Below are 16,511 nucleotides of genomic sequence, written 5' to 3' on the forward strand. Positions count from 1 at the left end.
TATGTGGGAAGATTATTTGCAGTGTGACACGCAGTAGCTGCCAATGTTTTTCCTTTGGCTTCTGCGCTTGGAGGAATTGCAAAACTGAAACAACGCTCACGAAACCCAAGGAAAAATTATGGTGCTTTATATGTTAAAAAGATAAAGAAAATACTATCGTCACTGACAAACCATTCTTTCGGAAGCAAAAGAAACATGCCAGACCATTCTGTTTTTAAAGAGGTGGAAACAAAAATACTCCATCTGCGTTTTAGTTTCTCCTGTTACTGCGCTGAACAAGACTGTGAGGTGCTGTTAAAACTTTGCTCGGCTTACCAAAAGGACACCCAAAAGAATTAAGATAGCCAATATAAGGCATCAAGAAATTTTACAATTTTAGAGAAAAGAATTGCAAAATTATTTTTCCTTAGAATAGGACATTGGCAAACAGGCATATTAATTATTACTACTTGATTTCTACAAGTAGTTTACATTGGATTTTGACAAACATGTTCACAATTTGTTGAAGGAATAGTGATTAAAATGTTGCTGAAATCTTTGGTTTGTCAGGGTAGGACTATTCTTTCAGGGATTGTTTCTGTAGAATGCAAAGGGGGAAATGTGCTCGAAAGTGTCCATACTCACCTTCCACGATGATGAATTTTAGAGTTCTTGTCTCATTAGGACTGCTGTTGGCAGTGCTGCTCTCTGCAGATGCTGCCACCATTTGATGACTTGGTCATCTTTCCTGATGGGAAGGTGGCTGGCAGGAACTCATTCAGAGTGGTTGTTTGAATGCTAAATGTCTATTTTTGTTTTAAAACCAGCTGAGTTTGCAAGTTTGTGTTTTTGTCTATTTTGAAAACTATGCTTTTTTTTTTTAGTAATTGCCAGATGGAAAGGTAAAAAATGACATTATACTTCTATGTGGGAAGATTATTTGCAGTGTGACACGCAGTAGCTGCCAATGTTTTTCCTTTAGCTTCTGCGCTTGGAGGAATTGCAAAACTGAAACAGCGCTCACGGAACCCAAGGAAAAATTATGGTGCTTTATATGTTAAAAAGATAAAGAAAATACTGTCATCACTGACAAACCATTCTTTCGGAAGCAAAAGAAACATGCCAAACCATTCTGTTTTTAAAGAGGTGGAAACAAAAATACTCCATCTGCGTTTTAGTTTCTCCTGTTACTGCGCTGAACAAGACTGTGAGGTGCTGTTAAAACTTTGCTCGGCTTACCAAAAGGACATCCAAAAGAATTAAGATAGCCAATATAAGGCATCAAGAAATGTTACAATTTGAGAGAAAAGAATTGCAAAATTATTTTTCTTTAGAATAGGACATTGGCAAACAGGCATATTAATTATTACTACTTGATTTCTACAAGTAGTTTACATTGGAGGTTGACAAACATGTTCACAATTTGTTGAAGGAATAGTGATTAAAATGTTGCTGAAATCTTTGGTTTGTCAAGGTAGGACTATACTTTCAGGGATCATTTCTGTAGAATGCAAAGGGAGAAATGTGCTCGAAACTGTTCATACTCACCTTCCACGATGATGAATTTTAGGGTTCTTGTCTCATTAGGACTGCTGTTGGCAGTGCTGCTCTCTGCAGATGCTGCCACCATTTGATGACTTGGTCATCTTTCCTGATGAGAAGATGGCTGGCGAGAACTCATTCAGAGTGGTTGTTTGAATGCTAAATGTCTATATTTGTTTCAAAAACAGCTGAGTTTGGATGTTTGTGTTTTGGTCTTTTTTAAAAACTATGCTTTTTTTTTTTTTATTAGTAATTGCCATATGGAAAGGAGAAAAAATGACACTATACTTCTATGTGGGAAGATTATTTGCAGTGTGACACACAGTAGCTGCCAATGTTTTTCCTTTGGCTTCTCCGCTTGGAGGAATTGCAAAACTGAAACAACGCTCACGGAACCCAAGGAAAAATTATGGTGCTTTATATGTTAAAAAGATAAAGAAAATACTATCGTCACTGACAAACCATTCTTTCGGAAGCAAAAGAAACATGCCAGACCATTCTGTTTTTAAAGAGGTGGAAACAAAAATACTCCATCTGCGTTTTAGTTTCTCCTGTTACTGCGCTGAACAAGACTGTGAGGTGCTGTTAAAACTTTGCTCGGCTTACCAAAAGGACACCCAAAAGAATTAAGATAGCCAATATAAGGCATCAAGAAATTTTACAATTTTAGAGAAAAGAATTGCAAAATTATTTTTCTTTAGAATAGGACATTGGCAAACAGGCATATTAATTATTACTACTTGATTTCTACAAGTAGTTTACATTGGATTTTGACAAACATGTTCACAATTTGTTGAAGGAATAGTGATTAAAATGTTGCTGAAATCTTTGGTTTGTCAAGGTAGGGCTATTCTTTCAGGGATTGTTTCTGTAGAATGCAAAGGGGGAAATGTGCTCGAAAGTGTCCATACTCACCTTCCACGATGATGAATTTTAGAGTTCTTGTCTCATTAGGACTGCTGTTGGCAGTGCGGCTCTCTGCAGATGCTGCCACCATTTGATGACTTGGTCATCTTTCCTGATGGGAAGGTGGCTGGCAGGAACTCATTCAGAGTGGTTGTTTGAATGCTAAATGTCTATTTTTGGTTTAAAACCAGCTGAGTTTGCAAGTTTGTGTTTTGGTCTATTTTGAAAACTATGCTTTTTTTTTTTGTAATTGCCAGATGGAAAGGAAAAAATGACATTATACTTCTGTGTGGGAAGATTATTTGCAGTGTGACACGCAGTAGCTGCCAATGTTTTTCCTTTGGCTTATGCGCTTGGAGGAATTGCAAAACTGAAACAACGCTCACAGAACCCAAGGAAAAATTATGGTGCTTTATATGTTAAAAAGATAAAGAAAATACTGTCATCACTGACAAACCATTCTTTCGGAAGCAAAAGAAACATGCCAGACCATTCTGTTTTTAAAGAGGTGGAAACAAAAATACTCCATCTGTGTTTTAGTTTCTCCTGTTACTGCGCTGAGCAAGACTGTGAGGTGCTGTTAAAACTTTGCTCGGCTTACCAAAAGGACATCCAAGGGGGGCGTGGCTTGGCGCGCGGCGGAGATGGCAGCCTAAACGAGGAGCTCCGTCAAGCCCGAGGCCCTAAGCACCTCTCTGCCGAACGCCTACCGAGAATGAACAAACAGTTCCGCGGATCTCAGCACACACGATCCCGCAGATCCACCGCGGTGTCTGTGGGAGGGACCATCTCAGAGATTTTCCAGAAACAAGCGGTGGCTCAGCGGGCCCCGGAGAGAGGCAAGATGGCGCCGACGCACGAGGATGGGGATCTTAGTGAGGACTCTCAGTCAGCTACGGAAGATCACGGTAGAAGATCTGCTCGTCCCGATCACCCCCTCACATATGCGGACATGTCGGGCTTCGCTGCCGACATTAAGGCATCCTTTTCTGCGGCCAACCTGCTGGTTCTTACAGAAAAGATGGCCGCGGCGGACACTGCAGGGAAGCTCCGAGATAGAGCGATACTCAGATTGGACACTGTCACCTCCTCACACGCTCAACACTTTATTGAGCTAAATAGACACATGGAGGACCTTGATAATAGGGGGAGACGGAACAATATTAGGGTCCGTGGAGTGCCGGAAACTGTGACCGCTGACCAGATAATGCCTGCCCTCCAGAGGGTCTTCAACAGTGTGCTAGAAAGGCCAGAGGACTCAGCCATCGAATTCGTCAGGGCCCATAGAGCCCTCCGAGCTAGAGGTCCTGATACTCTGCCACCACGCGATATTATCTGCTGCTTGCAGAACTTTACACTGAAGGAAGAGATTATGTTCAAGGCACGCAGGAATGACCAAATTGTGTTCAACGGTGAGAATATTAAGCTCTTCCAAGATCTCTCACAGATAACATTGAAAAACCGAAGGGCTTTGCGCCCTTTACTAGATGTACTTAGGGCGAGAGATCTCCGTTATACCTGGCGTTTCCCCTTTGCTCTTTCAGTGTCACACAATGGCAAGCAATATCTGCTCCGCACACCGAGCGACATCCCAGAGTTCTGCAATGCACTACACCTTGACCCTGTGGATCTCCCGGACTGGTATCAGGAGTTCTCCCTATCGCCTAGAGAGAGGAGCCCGCCTCATTCCCCTGTAGCTACGCCTGACAAGCGCCTCGCCAAAAAACAGCGTCAAGCATGGCAGGAGGGTCCAGGTTCAGGAACACCGCGCGGCAGAGCACACTCCTCTAGATCACTAACGGATGACTAACTGTTGGCACCATGGTCCCCTGGGATCATGTCCCCCTTGTTGTGGTCCGCCCTCACCACATATTTCCTGGGCACACTTGTTTTTGCTTTATTCGATCCAGCAGATGCCTATGATCTCAGCTACAGATTCCACCGGAGCCTGGTACCACTAAGGCCCTGCGGCTTGACTGATCCTGTGGTCTGATCGAGGGGCTTACCTCCCCCGTGCTGTGGGTCTGTACTCATGGTTTCCGGGGTCATGACTCTCTTGCTACCCAGCTCCGTTGCTAAGGAAGGAAGGTCGGGAACCCCACGCGAGCCAGAGGAGCTATAGTTGGGTGGTTGGTAGGATTTGCTCTGGAACACTGGGGGACTCAAGCTGGTTAACTCACTAAGGCTGCTTGGCCATGGAGACATACTTACTATTCACATGTGGATGAGGCCTTCAGTGCATGGGGGGCGGATCGGGGTAAGTTCTTGGGGTACATGTTTGGAGGTGCTATCCGGGGAGGGCTGTTTTGAGGGGGGATGACCGAGGTTGTCCACCCCTCCCTGTCCGGATGCACCTCTTAGCACCCAATATCCGTACTATCAGGACGCTGATTTTGGTCATTTAGTTCAGTTCTAATTTTTCTTTATGTTTGTTCATTTGTTCTAATCGATAAGTTTATATATTTTTTCTCACGGCAGAGATGACTCTATGCTTGCTATACCTGCTACAGGGGGCCAAGGCTTGGCTTCCTTCTACGTGTTATTAGTATACTACATTGTTACTGTTTATTTGCACCTGACAACGGCTGTCACTGAGACTGCGTGTCTCCCTTGTCCTCACACGTGGTCCGGTAACCGGGCGGGGATCTTTGTCCCCTCCTGGGTACTGGAGTTTTGACCTACCTGGCCGGCTTGCCGGTCGGCGGGGGTCGTTACCTCTGACTCTCCATCTCACTTTGACTTTCCTATTTCTATCTTTATTTCCTTTCTTGTAGTCCTTTCTTGCCTCTCTTGGCCACTACAAAGTGGAAATAGTGGGAGTGTTTCAACATAACAGTTATTGAGTCTTGCGGGTTGTGATTTCGGGCAAGGTCTACCAACTCTCTCTATTCCTACAGATGGCTTACTCAGCTCTAGGCACGTCGCCGACACTAGTGTCACACAACGTAAAAGGCTTGAACATACCGGAAAGGCGCTCTACCCTACTCCGGGAACTGAAACAAGGTAAGCCACAAATTGTCTTCCTGCAGGAGACACATTTTAAGACAGGCCAGGTCCCTAGGCTCACCGACTCCTATTTCACAGACGCACACCACTCAACTAACGATACCTCTAAATCGAGGGGGGTTTCCATCTTACTAAGTAGAGGAGCCTCTTTTGAACTCACAGATAAAAGAGTGGACCCGGGGGGGAGGTTCATTTTCCTAAAGGGTACCCTCGTAGGTGTTCCCACCACACTTGCCAATGTATATTTCCCCAATGCCTCCCACTTAACGTTCTGCAGAATGCTGGTGCGACAACTTGAGGAATTTGGGGCTGGTTGTTTGCTTTTAGGGGGTGACTTCAATATCCCACTTGACCCTTTATTGGACACGTCCTCAGGGAAGACGACGGTTTCCTTCCATACTTTGAAGGCTATAAAGCTTATTCTCCACTCCCTGGACTTAGTGGACACCTGGCGCTACTTACACCCATCCGACAAAGACTTTTCTTTTTACTCGATTCCTCACGACCGTCACTCGAGGATTGACTACTTATTTATTACCCAAAGAGATCTACATACGGTGCAGCATTCCCATATAGGAATTCAATCCATCTCCGATCACGCTCCAATTTCTATTAGTCTTAGTCAAACAGATACTGCTAAAAAGACACCCATGTGGAGGCTGAACTCCTCCCTACTAACTGACCCATCTTTGTTTCCCAAAATTGAATCAACCCTGAAAGAATTCTTTGAGCACAATGTGACTCCAGGAATGGATCCTTTTTCGATCTGGGAGGCCCACAAATGCACTGTCAGGGGGTTGCTGATGTCACTAGGGGCGCAAAGGAAGAGAGACAGGGAGAAAGACATACGACAGCTTACCCACACGATCCGACGTTTAGAAACTCTTCACAAGCAGTCTCTGTCGGAGCGGTCAGCAAAGGAGCTTCTTGAGGCTCGGTTGGCTCTCCGACAGACGCTGGAATCGCAGACCAAGAGACTTTTATTTCTACGGAAGAAGGTATACTATGGACAGGGGGACAAAGCGGGTCGCCTACTTGCCAGAGCGCTGAGAGACCTCACCACCAAGACCAACATTTCGGGAATTCAGAATCAGGAAGGCCGCTTAGACAGAACGACCGATGCAATAGCCCAACACTTTCAAGAGTTTTACACAAAACTCTATAACCTCCCACCACAACACAGGCCCCCCGACATAGGAGGCGAGAGACTTCAAGCCATACGGGACTACCTACGAGGATCGGGTCTACCCTCACTTGCAAGGGAGGATTCGGTTGTTTTGGACGCCCCTATAGACCAAGAGGAAATCAGAGTAGCGATTAAGGGACTTAAAACGGGTAAAAGCCCTGGGCCAGACGGATACACAGCCATTTATTACAAGACATTTATAGACACTCTAACCCCACACTTGCACACAGCTCTGAACTCCTTGGCGAGGGGTGGGAGGGTCCCTCCTGAATTTTTATCTGCACACATTGCAGTCATCCCAAAACCGGACAAGGACCCTACACACTGCTCCAGTTATAGACCAATCTCGTTGTTGAACTTAGACGTTAAGATACTGGCGAAAATAATTGCAACGAGATTGTCCCCCTTCCTCTGTAAATTGATTGGACCGAGCCAGGCTGGCTTTATGCCAGGTAGAGAAGCCAGGGACAATGTCACCAAGGCCTTGGACTTAATACACGCTGCCCATGTGCGAAACATCGAGGGCCTTCTCCTGTCCACCGACGCGGAGAAGGCCTTCGATAGAGTAGCCTGGGACTACATGTTTGAGTCATGTAGACACATAGGACTAGGACCCGGTTTGATGAACTGGATAGCCGCTTTATATCAGAACCCCTCGGCTAGACTCAAAATCAATGGAGCTTTGTCCGGCAAGGTGGACATATGGAATGGCACGAGACAGGGTTGCCCCCTGTCCCCTCTGCTATTTGTTATTTCTCTTGAACCCTTTATTAGGAGAGTCTTGATCAACAGCTCGGTGAGAGGCTTCAGGGTGGAGGGAAAGGAGTTCAAGGTGGGGGCTTATGCCGATGATCTCTTGTTTTTTATTACTGAACCGCACATATCCATACCATCCCTTGTGAAGGAGTTTTCGGTCTACGGGTATATTTCTAATCTTAAGATTAATTACTCCAAGTCAGAGGCGATGAACCTTACCCTGCCAGCCCCAACATTGCAACGTACGATGGAAAACAGCTCTTTTAAGTGGGTAACGCATGCCATCAAATATTTGGGAGTGTGGTTAACGCCCAAGATAGACTCCATTTTCACTCGCAACTTTGTACCCCTACTTAAGACCATTGATAGAGATCTACAGCACTGGCATACTAAGCCTATTTCCTGGTTTGGAAGGGCGGCCACCTGTAAGATGAACATCCTACCCAGGGTCCTATACCTGATTCGAGCCTTACCCATCAGAATCCCACAAAGTTTTTTTAGATCTCTCCAGGCTATATTGTTGAGATTTATATGGGCTCATAAAACGCCTCGTATTAAATTCTCCTTATTGATGAGACCCAAGAGTCTGGGTGGGCTGGGGATACCAAATTTCCGGAATTACTACCGAGCAACCCACATTGCGAGAATTGTGGACTGGCATTGTCATTCTGCAATGAAGGATTGGGTGACGCTGGAGAGGGATTCAGTCCCGACACCCCTGCTTTTCTCCCCGTGGATTCCGAAATCCACATACCCTCCAACACTGACGGAACACCCTTTAATAGGGACCACCCTAGAAATTTTTCATCAGTTGTCTAAGCAAAACATGCTCTCCTCCCCTGTGGGTCCACTTACTCCATTACAACATAACCCTGACTTTGCTCCAGGAATGGGGAATCAAACACTACGGCCTACCGATAAACGACTCCCACTTCTAGCAATACACTGCTTTAAAAATGGAGTGATGAAAGACTTCGCAGTGTTGAAGTCAGACAACGACATCCCCTCCTTGCCCTTATGGACGTATTTCCAGATACGATCATTCGTTAACAAACCACCGCGTAAGGAACATTTTATTAGAGAACTCACGGAATTGGAGTCGGTGTGCCTTAAAGGGGAACAGGTATTAAAAACTACCTCCACGGCATACGACTGGTTGCAACACCTGGCGACGGGGACGAGAGATCGGTTTAGAGAGAGATGGTCAGCAGATTTGGAAATAGACTTTACAAATGCTCAGTGGGAGAAGGCCTGTATATTAGCCCACAAATGTTCTATCAGTACAAGACTGCAGGAAACTGCATATAAAGTACTTACCCGTTGGTATGTCACACCTGACAAGACTCATAAATGGTACCCCCAGTCCAGTGACTTGTGTTGGCGCTGTCTCAAAGAAAGGGGCACTATGCTTCATATCTGGTGGCGTTGTGATAAAATAAGTACATTTTGGAATGAAGTGAAGAGGTTGGTGCGCCGGATCACGGAGACCAACATTACCTTAGACGCTGCATGTTGCCTTCTTAACATTTCTGATTTCTCTTTGAAGAAGTATGCGAATTCTTTATCGAGACACCTACTAAATGCGGCTAGGTCGCTTATCCCCCTCTATTGGAAAACCACGCACACCCCATCTCTGAAAGAATGGTTGTTAAAGATTTCTTTCATATGTGAAATGGAGGATACTAAGGCACAATCAGAAGAAACTGTAGCACGGTATCACAAAACTTGGTCTCCCTGGTTCGAGTACCGGTATTCTCAAGAATATGGGTCACTGGTTGGGTGATCTGATCACCGAAAAAGTGGACATGGATAGCCAAAACTGACTGGTTGACAGAATCGACCTACACGCTACTTACTATAGGCTGCCCGGTGCAGCACCCATGCAATAACAATCTCACACTCCATCTACGGTCTTCGCTTTTCTATTTTCTCTCTCTATTCTTACTTTCTTCTTTTTCCTCTGAATTTCCATCTCCCCAAGAAGTACAGTTGCTGCCCGCAGCTTGGTATTACCACTTCTCAGGTGGCATTTGGCGTTGTTTTTCTGTAACCAATCTGCACATTCGTATAGATTCGGGCCGAAGGGTAATGGTAGTTTTGCACTTTATTGTTGGCAGTTTACGCTAACTTTTGGTCTAATATGTCTAACTTTTTGTGCCTTATTTACCCGCCTGTACTTTCTCCTGTATTGCTTATATTTTTGAATAAAAACTTTTAAATGTGAAAAAAAAAAAAAAGGACATCCAAAAGAATCAAGATAGCCAATATAAGGCATCAAGAAATGTTACAATTTGAGAGAAAAGAATTGCAAAATGATTTTTCTTTAGAATAGGACATTTGGCAAACAGGCATATTAATTATTACTACTTGATTTCTACAAGTAGTTTACATTGGATTTTGACAAACATGTTCACAATTTGTTGAAGGAATAGTGATTAAAATGTTGCTGAAATCTTTGCTTTGTCAAAGTATGACGATACTTTCAGGGATCATTTCTGTAGAATGCAAAGGGAGAAATGTGTTCGAAAGTATCCGTACTCACTTTCCACGATGATGATTTTTAGGTTTCTTGTCTCATTAGAACTGCTGTTGGTAGTGCTGCTCTCTGCAGATGCTGCCACCATTTGGTGACTTGGTCATCTTTCCTGATGGGAAGGTGGCTGGTGGAAACTCATTCAGAGTTGTTGTTTGAATGCTAAATGTCTATTTTTGTTTTAAAAACAGCTGAGTTTGCAAGTTTGTGTTTTGGTCTATTTTGAAAACTATGCTTTTTTTTTTTTTTTGTAATTGCCACATGGAAAGGAAAAAATGACACTATACTTCTATGTGGGAAGATTATTTGCAGTGTGACACGCAGTAGCTGCCAATGTTTTTCCTTTGGCTTCTGCGCTTCGAGGAATTGCAAAACTGAAACAACGCTCACGGAACCCAAGGAAAAATTATGGTGCTTTATATGTTAAAAAGATAAAGAAAATACTGTCATCACTGACAAACCATTCTTTCGGAAGCAAAAGAAACATGCCAGACCATTCTGTTTTTAAAGAGGTGGAAACAAAAATACTCCATCTGTGTTTTAATTTCTCCTGTTACTGCACTGAACAAGACTGTGAGGTGCTGTTAAAACTTTGCTCGGCTTACCAAAAGGACATCCAAAAGAATCAAGATAGCCAATATAAGGCATCAAGAAATGTTACAATTTGAGAGAAAAGAATTGCAAAATTATTTTTCTTTAGAATAGGACATTGGCAAACAGGCATATTAATTATTACTACTTGATCTCTACAAGTAGTTTACATTGGAGGTTGACAAAAATGTTCACAATTTGTTGATGGAATAGTGATTAAAATGTTGCTGAAATCTTTGGTTTGTCAAGGTAGGACTATACTTTCAGGGATTATTTCTGTAGAATGCAAAGGGAGAAATGTGCTCTAAAGTGTCCATACTCACTTTCCACGATGTTGAATTTTAGGGTTCTTGTCTCATTAGGACTGCTGTTGGCATTACTGCTCTCTGCAGATGCTGCCACCATTTGATGACTTGGTCATCTTTCCTGATGGGAAGGTGGCTGGCGGGAACTCATTCAGAGTGGTTGTTTGAATGCTAAATGTCTATTTTTGTTTTAAAAACAGCTGAGTTTGGATGTTTGTGTTTTGGTCTTTTTTGAAAACTATGCTTTTTTTTTTTTTAGTAATTGCCATATGGAAAGGAGAAAAAATGACATTATACTTCTATGTGGGAAGATTATTTGCAGTGTGACACGCAGTAGCTGCCAATGTTTTTCCTTTGGCTTCTGCGCTTGGAGGAATTGCAAAACTGAAACAACGCTCACGGAACCCAAGGAAAAATTATGGTGCTTTATATGTTAAAAAGATAAAGAAAATACTGTCATCACTGACAAACCATTCTTTGGGAAGCAAAAGAAACATGCCAGACCATTCTCTTTTTAAAGAGGTGGAAACAAAAATACTCCATCTGCGTTTTAGTTTCTCCTGTTACTGCGCTGAACAAGACTGTGAGGTGCTGTTAAAACTTTGCTCGGCTTACCAAAAGGACATCCAAAAGAATCAAGATAGCCAATATAAGGCATCAAGAAATGTTACAATTTGAGAGAAAAGAATTGCAAAATTATTTTTCTTTAGAATAGGACATTGGCAAACAGGCATATTAATTATTACTACTTGATTTCTACAAGTAGTTTACATTGGATTTTGACAAACATGTTCACAATTTGTTGAAGGAATAGTGATTAAAATGTTGCTGAAATCTTTGATTTGTCAAGGTAGAACTATACTTTCAGGGATTGTTTCTGTAGAATGCAAAGGGAGAAATGTGGTCAAAAGTGTCCATGCTCACCTTCCACGATGATGAATTTTAGGGTTCTTGTCTCATTAGGACTGCTGTTGGCAGTGCTGCTCTCTGCAGATGCTGCCACCATTTGATGACTTGGTCATCTTTCCTGATGGGAAGGTGGCTGGAAGGAACTCATTCAGAGTGGTTGTTTGAATGCTAAATGTCTATTTTTGTTTCAAAAACAGCTGAGTTTGGATGTTTGTGTTTTGGTCTTTTTTGAAAACTATGCTTTTTTTTTTTTTTTTGTAATTGCCATATGGCAAGGAGAAAAATGACATTATACTTCTATGTGGGAAGATTATTTGCAGTGTGACACGCAGTAGCTGCCAATGTTTTTCCTTTGGCTTCTGCGCTTGGAGGAATTGCAAAACTGAAACAATGCTAACGGAACCCAAGGAAAAATTATGGTGCTTTATATGTTAAAAAGATAAAGAAAATACTGTCATCACTGACAAACCATTTTTTCGGAAGCAAAAGAAACATGCCAGACCATTCTGTTTTTAAAGAGGTGGAAACAAAAATACTCCATCTGCGTTTTAGTTTCTCCTGTTACTGCGATGAACAAGACTGTGAGGTGCTGTTAAAACTTTGCTCGGCTTACCAAAAGGACATCCAAAAGAATCAAGATAGCCAATATAAGGCATCAAGAAATGTTACAATTTGAGAGAAAAGAATTGCAAAATTATTTTTCTTTAGAATAGGACATTGGCAAACAGGCATATTAATTATTACTACTTGATTTCTACAAGTAGTTTACATTGGATTTTGAAAACATGTTCACAATTTGTTGAAGGAATAGTGATTAAAATGTTGCTGAAATCTTTGATTTGTCAAAGTAGGACTATATTTTCAGGGGTCTTTTCTGTAGAATGCAAAGGGAGAAATGTGCTCGAAAGTGTCCATACTCACCTTCCACGATGATGAATTTTAGGGTTCTTGTCTCATTAGGACTGCTGTTGGCAGTGCTGCTCTATGCAGATGCTACCACCATTTGATGACTTGGTCATCTTTCCTGATGGGAAGATGGATGGCGGGAACTCATTCAGAGTGGTTATTTGAATGCTAAATGTCTATTTTTGTTTTAAAAACAGCTGAGTTTGCAAGTTTGTGGTTTTGTCTATTTTGAAAACTATGCTTTTTTTTTTTTTTGTATTTGTCAGATGGAAAGGAAAAAAATGACATTATACTTCTATGTGGGAAGATTATTTGCAGTGTGACACGCAGTAGCTGCCAATGTTTTTCCTTTGGCTTCTGCGCTTGGAGGAATTGCAAAACTGAAACAACGCTCATGGAACCCAAGGAAAAATTATGGTGCTTTATATGTTAAAAAGATAAAGAAAATACTGTCATCACTGACAAACCATTCTTTCTGAAGCAAAAGAAACATGCCAGACCATTCTGTTTTTAAAGTGGTGGAAACAAAAATACTCCATCTGTGTTTTAGTTTCTCCTTTTACTGCGCTGAACAAGACTGTGAGGTGCTGTTAAAACTTTGCTCGGCTTACCAAAAGGACATCCAAAAGAATCAAGATAGCCAATATAAGGCATCAAGAAATGTTACAATTTGAGAGAAAAGAATTGCAAAATTATTTTTCTTTAGAATAGGACATTGGCAAACAGGCATATTAATTATTACTACTTGATTTCTACAAGTAGTTTACATTGGATTTTGACAAACATGTTCACAATTTGTTGAAGGAATAGTGATTAAAATGTTGCTGAAATCTTTGATTTGTCAAGGTAGGACTATATTTTCAGGGATCATTTCTGTAGAATGCAAAGGGAGAAATGTTCTCGAAAGTGTCCATACTCACCTTCCACGATGATGAATTTTAGGGTTCTTGTCTCATTAGGACTGCTTTTGGCAGTGCTGCTCTCTGCAGATGCTGCCACCATTTGATGACTTGGTCATCTTTCCTGATGGGAAGATGGCTGGCGGGAACTCATTCAGAGTGGTTGTTTGAATGCTAAATGTCTATTTTTGTTTTAAGAACAGGTGAGTTTGCAAGTTTGTGTTTTTGTCTATTTTGAAAACTATGCTTTTTTTTTTTTTTGTATTTGTCAGATGGAAAGGAAAAAAAATGACATTATACTTCTATGTGGGAAGATTATTTGCATTGTGACACGCAGTAGCTGCCAATGTTTTTCCTTTGGCTTCTGCGCTTGGAGGAATTGCAAAACTGAAACAACGCTCACGGAACCCAAGGAAAAATGATGGACAATAAAAGGACATCCAAAAGAATCAAGATAGCCAATATAAGGCATCAAGAAATGTTACAATTTGAGAGAAAAGAATTGCAAAATTATTTTTTTTTAGAATAGGACATTGGCAAACAGGCATATTAATTATTACTACTTGATTTCTACAAGTAGTTTACATTGGATTTTGACAAACATGTTCACAATTTGTTGAAGGAATAGTGATTAAAATGTTGCTGAAATCCTTGATTTGTCAAGGTAGGACCATATTTTCAGGGATCATTTCTGTAGAATGCAAAGGGAGAAATGTGCTCGAAAGTGTCCATACTCACCTTCCACGATCATGAATTTTAGGGTTCTTGTCTCATTAGGACTGCTGTTGGCAGTGTTGCTCTCTGCAGATGCTGCCACCATTTGATGACTTGGTCATCTTTCCTGATGAGAAGGTGGCTGGAAGGAACTCATTCAGAGTGGTTGTTTGTATGCTAAATGTCTATTTTTGTTTCAAAACAGCTGAGTTTGGATGTTTGTGTTTTGGTCTTTTTTGAAAACTATGCTTTTTTTTTTTTTTTGTAATTGCCAGATGGAAAGGAGAAAAATGACATTATACTTCTATGTGGGAAGATTATTTGCAGTGTGCCACGCAGTAGCTGCCAATGTTTTTCCTTTGGCTTCTGCACTTGGAGGAATTGCGAAACTGAAACCCCGCTCACGGAACCCAAGGAAAAATTATGGTGCTTTATATGTTAAAAAGATAAAGAAAATACTGTCATCACTGACAAACCATTCTTTCGGAAGCAAAAGAAACATGCCAGACCATTCTGTTTTTAAAGAGGTGGAAACAAAAATACTCCATCTGTGTTTTAGTTTCTCCTGTTACTGCGCTGAACAAGACTGTGAGGTGCTGTTAAAACTTTGCTCGGCTTACCAAAAGGACATCCAAAAGAATCAAGATAGCCAATATAAGGCATCAAGAAATGTTACAATTTGAGAGAAAAGAATTGCAAAATTATTTTTCTTTAGAATAGGACATTGGCAAACAGGCATATTAATTATTACTACTTGATTTCTACAAGTAGTTTACATTGGATTTTGACAAAGATGTTCACAATTTGTTGAAGGAATAGTGATTAAAATGTTGCTGAAATCTTTGATTTGTCAAGGTAGGACTATATTTTCAGGGATCATTTCTGTAGAATGCAAAGGGAGAAATATGCTCGAAAGTGTCCATACTCACCTTCCACGATGATGAATTTTAGGGTTCTTGTCTCATTAGGACTGCTGTTGGCAGTGCTGCTCTCTGCAGATACTGCCACCATTTAATGACTTGGTCATCTTTCCTGATGGGAAGATGGCTGGCGGGAACTCATTCAGAGTGGTTGTTTGTATGCTAAATGTCTATTTTTGTTTCAAAACAGCTGAGTTTGGATGTTTGTGTTTTGGTCTTTTTTGAAAACTATGCTTTTTTTTTTTTTTTGTAATTGCCAGATGGAAAGGAGAAAAATGACATTATACTTCTATGTGGGAAGATTATTTGCAGTGTGCCACGCAGTAGCTGCCAATGTTTTTCCTTTGGCTTCTGCACTTGGAGGAATTGCGAAACTGAAACCCCGCTCACGGAACCCAAGGAAAAATTATGGTGCTTTATATGTTAAAAAGATAAAGAAAATACTGTCATCACTGACAAACCATTCTTTCGGAAGCAAAAGAAACATGCCAGACCATTCTGTTTTTAAAGAGGTGGAAACAAAAATACTCCATCTGTGTTTTAGTTTCTCCTGTTACTGCGCTGAACAAGACTGTGAGGTGCTGTTAAAACTTTGCTCGGCTTACCAAAAGGACATCCAAAAGAATCAAGATAGCCAATATAAGGCATCAAGAAATGTTACAATTTGAGAGAAAAGAATTGCAAAATTATTTTTCTTTAGAATAGGACATTGGCAAACAGGCATATTAATTATTACTACTTGATTTCTACAAGTAGTTTACATTGGATTTTGACAAACATGTTCACAATTTGTTGAAGGAATAGTGATTAAAATGTTGCTGAAATCTTTGATTTGTCAAGGTAGGACTATATTTTCAGGGATCTTTTCTGTAGAATGCAAAGGGAGAAATGTGCTCGAAAGTGTCCATACTCACCTTCCACGATGATGAATTTTAGGGTTCTTGTCTCATTAGGACTGCTGTTGGCAGTGCTGCTCTCTGCAGATGCTGCCACCATTTGATGACTTGGTCATCTTTCCTGATGGGAAGATGGCTGGCGGGAACTCATTCAGAGTGGTTGTTTGAATGCTAAATGTCTATTTTTGTTTTAAAAACAGCTGAGTTTGCAAGTTTGTGTTTTTGTCTATTTTGAAAACTATGCTTTTTTTTTTTTTTGTATTTGTCAGATGGAAAGGAAAAAAATGACATTATACTTCTATGTGGGAAGATTATTTGCAGTGTGACACGCAGTAGCTGCCAATGTTTTTCCTTTGGCTTCTGCGCTTGGAGGAATTGCAAAACTGAAACAACGCTCACGGAACCCAAGGAAAAATTATGGTGCTTTATATGTTAAAAAGATAAAGAAAATACTGTCATCACT

At 41.3% G+C, this 16,511-nt stretch overlaps 11 non-coding genes across 11 annotated transcripts; all 11 read left to right on the forward strand.

The window, feature by feature from the left end:
- Positions 1–552: 552 nt before the first annotated feature.
- On the forward strand, positions 553–767 carry LOC143984896 (small nucleolar RNA U3). The gene has a single exon (XR_013275232.1). It is a non-coding gene; the product is annotated as a small nucleolar RNA U3 (small nucleolar RNA).
- Positions 768–1,455: 688 nt separating this feature from the next.
- Positions 1,456–1,670, forward strand: LOC143986425 (small nucleolar RNA U3). The gene has a single exon (XR_013276519.1). It is a non-coding gene; the product is annotated as a small nucleolar RNA U3 (small nucleolar RNA).
- Positions 1,671–2,364: 694 nt separating this feature from the next.
- Positions 2,365–2,579, forward strand: LOC143985094 (small nucleolar RNA U3). The gene has a single exon (XR_013275401.1). It is a non-coding gene; the product is annotated as a small nucleolar RNA U3 (small nucleolar RNA).
- Positions 2,580–9,845: 7,266 nt separating this feature from the next.
- Positions 9,846–10,060, forward strand: LOC143985278 (small nucleolar RNA U3). Its single transcript, XR_013275554.1, has one exon. It is a non-coding gene; the product is annotated as a small nucleolar RNA U3 (small nucleolar RNA).
- A 690-nt stretch (positions 10,061–10,750) lies between these two features.
- LOC143985146 (small nucleolar RNA U3) lies at positions 10,751–10,965 on the forward strand. The gene has a single exon (XR_013275446.1). It is a non-coding gene; the product is annotated as a small nucleolar RNA U3 (small nucleolar RNA).
- A 694-nt stretch (positions 10,966–11,659) lies between these two features.
- Positions 11,660–11,871, forward strand: LOC143985137 (small nucleolar RNA U3). The gene has a single exon (XR_013275438.1). It is a non-coding gene; the product is annotated as a small nucleolar RNA U3 (small nucleolar RNA).
- Positions 11,872–12,562: 691 nt separating this feature from the next.
- LOC143985015 (small nucleolar RNA U3) lies at positions 12,563–12,777 on the forward strand. Its single transcript, XR_013275333.1, has one exon. It is a non-coding gene; the product is annotated as a small nucleolar RNA U3 (small nucleolar RNA).
- A 690-nt stretch (positions 12,778–13,467) lies between these two features.
- On the forward strand, positions 13,468–13,682 carry LOC143985031 (small nucleolar RNA U3). Its single transcript, XR_013275347.1, has one exon. It is a non-coding gene; the product is annotated as a small nucleolar RNA U3 (small nucleolar RNA).
- A 502-nt stretch (positions 13,683–14,184) lies between these two features.
- Positions 14,185–14,399, forward strand: LOC143985219 (small nucleolar RNA U3). The gene has a single exon (XR_013275510.1). It is a non-coding gene; the product is annotated as a small nucleolar RNA U3 (small nucleolar RNA).
- A 690-nt stretch (positions 14,400–15,089) lies between these two features.
- LOC143984915 (small nucleolar RNA U3) lies at positions 15,090–15,304 on the forward strand. Its single transcript, XR_013275249.1, has one exon. It is a non-coding gene; the product is annotated as a small nucleolar RNA U3 (small nucleolar RNA).
- A 690-nt stretch (positions 15,305–15,994) lies between these two features.
- Positions 15,995–16,209, forward strand: LOC143984982 (small nucleolar RNA U3). Its single transcript, XR_013275304.1, has one exon. It is a non-coding gene; the product is annotated as a small nucleolar RNA U3 (small nucleolar RNA).
- Positions 16,210–16,511: the final 302 nt, after the last annotated feature.

Source organism: Lithobates pipiens, unplaced genomic scaffold (genome assembly GCF_037356315.1).
Source record: "Lithobates pipiens isolate NorthernLeopardFrog02 unplaced genomic scaffold, aLitPip1_a1.2 Scaffold_16, whole genome shotgun sequence".
Lineage (NCBI taxonomy): Eukaryota > Metazoa > Chordata > Amphibia > Anura > Ranidae > Lithobates > Lithobates pipiens.